Raw genomic sequence first — 3,028 nt, forward strand, 5'->3', positions numbered from 1 at the left:
ACGTAATTGATGTGGGATTCAAAAACTTACTGAAACCAGATGGTCTGACGTTCATATTTGCAGCGATAAAAACGAGATTTTTGCCCTGTTTTCTACCTAACAAAGATCTGCTAAGTCCTACCTAATTCTGAAGAGACAAAAAGAGAAAACGAAGATCAATTTTGTTTTGATTACAATGAACTATTTGCCTTTTGTTTGCTATATTTCTTTTGGTTTTGGTTCTTTTTTGGTGGGGATAGTTTTTTGCAGAAGAAATGGCAAAAGAAGAAGATGAAGGAAAAGAAATGAGCAAGAAAGATGGAGGAAGAAGGGGCCCACCAATTGTGGGACCCACAGTTAAAAGTTTAACATCTTTTTAACGTTTTCAGTTAGTTTTTAGGGTTAGGACCAAAATGATCTCTTTTTATAATACATTAAGGACCAAATGGATCATGTGTAATATATTAAGGATCAACATAAAACAAGTCTCATACATGAAGGACTATTTTGATCATTTTCTCGAGTATTGTACCGCTATGATAAATGTTATTGTTGTTATATGTGGAATACTACTATAGAGAAGTAAAAATATAATATGAAAAATCGATTCTCTAGAAAATTAGATCATTATAGTTAGGGGCGGCTCAACGTTATTCGGGGCCTAAAGTAAAATTTCAATTCGAGGCCTAAAATATAAAGAAACTTCATATATGTATTTATTCAAAAATTATTTTTCTTACACTATTTAGATGAAAATTATTAGTATTTAATATTGTTTTTTCAGTTATTAGTTTTAGGTAAGATTTTATCAACTCAACATTGAAAAATATCCTTTCAGTGAGGCAATTATTATTATATGAATTGTTAACACAATTCTATAAGTAATAAGTTGACAAATATTAAATAAAGATAAGAGGTAGAACCATAGAATTTGACTCAAAAAGTTGATGACTTGGTATACCCCACTTTAATATGCTTGTAGTAAATGATAAAGAATTTTTAATTCACTTCGTTCAACACTTCTCACTATTAATTTTTTTTTTTAACAAAGTACAAAAAATGCTAAAGTGGGTAAAATAATATAGTTTTTAAAATATACTTTTTTATAATAAACAATCATTTTTTTCTATAAAAATTTGAACACATAATTTATTCTTGATAAAAATTTGGTGCCCCAAAAAGTAAAAATCTTATTTTCCAAAGCATAAAGTCGGCGCTAATTATAGTGAAATGTTGTTATAAACAATGACGGCCTATTAAATAATAGTTTTTGTTTTCAAAAGCTGAATGTCACTTTTTAGAGTATATATGTTACAAAATAAGATTACAGGATTAACTTATGTGTATTAATTTATAAATTATCTGAAATATGTATGATTGACTTTGTTTGAGCTTAAATTTTGTAGGTTTATTAGTGACAAATTGATAATGTAACATCTCGCAATTTGAAATAACTAGGAAGAAGCTAATAATTGGAAATAGTCATTTTTGGAGAGAATGAAAATATGGAAATTGGTTGAAGTTAGGAAAAGTTGGTCAACTTCAAATGGCCATAACTCCTAACTCAGGATGAGTTAGGTGTACTTCCAGACATGGTTGGAAAGATCTTGGAATGATCTTTCCAACGCTGCCGAGTTTGCGTGATTCCAAGTTTGTATGAGTAAGTTATGCCCTTTGGAAGTTGGGCTTTTGGATTAAGGAAAGTCTAATCCGGATTTTAGAAGGGTAATTTAGTCTTTTCCTTATCTAATTATTCTAATTCGTTTTTAGGAGATTAATTGGGGTAAAAAAAACCAGATTTTGATCAGTTTAGAAAAATTAGAGTTCACGCTAGGGCTTGGAGAAAAGAGAAAAGAGGAGAAAGGAGGAGAGGAAGCAAGATTCGTCGATTTCGTCAAGGATAGCTTGTGGATTTCGTCGGGGTGATCCCTAAAAAGGTATGTTAGATCACATAGCGTTGGGTTAGTTCACCCACGCGCCAACCATGTTTATATTCAGCGAATTTAAATCTTTGAAAGTTTGAAATTGAGTTCTTGATGACCATTGTTGAAAGTTTCGTTGAATTCTTGTGGATTGTGTTGTTGAAGTTTCTTGATGATTTGATTCATGTTTTTCGGGTGTAATTTTGAGTTGAATCTATCATATATTGAGGATATAAATGATTCTAAGTGTTTGGGGAAAGAACTAAGTGAAATTAGACGTTTAGAGGTGAAAAACGAGCAAGAAAAGTCGTCAAACACCTAGGGAAAGGGGTGGGGCGTTGTGCCAACCAGCGCTCCCCAAAAGGGTCTCTCTGAAGTTTACCCCTTGGAGTGACGCGCCAGCCAGCGCGCCCTAACATTGTCTGGCCCCGAGCCTAGACCCTGGGCGAGACTGGCACTCGAAGACCATTATTGGCCTCAAGCGAACCCTTGGCCTGACTTACTTAACTCAGCGGAAGACTTAAACATAAGAAAATATAACTCATGCATAACTTAAGAAATAATAGTTTAGCCAAAGTGGCAACTCAGTCTTTAAACAACATCTGAATGATAATGTAAAGACAACTGAACTACTAACTGTCTATGAAGCCTCTAAACAACTGAGATGGATGTTGGGGACAAACCCCCACAACTGTTGTGCCGTAATTTAACTATCTCTAGAAAAATCACTTTTTGAAATGTTCTAAGTATAAAACATCTTGAGAAAAATACTTAGAAAAGAGTCGCCACTTAATTTTTTTAAAGAAATTAAGAAAACTTATAATTTTCAAAGATTTAAACAGAAAAAATCATTTGAAAATACCAAAGAGGGATCGGGGTGCAATTTACACTTTGAGAAGGATTTAAGCATTCAAAGTGTCCGCTAACATGCGGTTGACCTGCGACTTGACTAAAATATATTTGACTAATTCTTAGAAAAATGATCTAATATAAAAAAAATTGCAATATTTGATTAAATTTTAAAAAAAATAATTAAATAGATGACACCTTTTATTTTATTTTTTTATTATTTTTCTTAGAGAAGAGGGACCTAAAAGAAAACATTTGAATTAAAACGCAAGTGAATA

The sequence above is a fragment of the Solanum tuberosum genome, unplaced genomic scaffold (genome assembly GCF_000226075.1).
Source record: "Solanum tuberosum cultivar DM 1-3 516 R44 unplaced genomic scaffold, SolTub_3.0 scf00472, whole genome shotgun sequence".
Taxonomy (NCBI): Eukaryota; Viridiplantae; Streptophyta; class Magnoliopsida; order Solanales; family Solanaceae; genus Solanum; species Solanum tuberosum.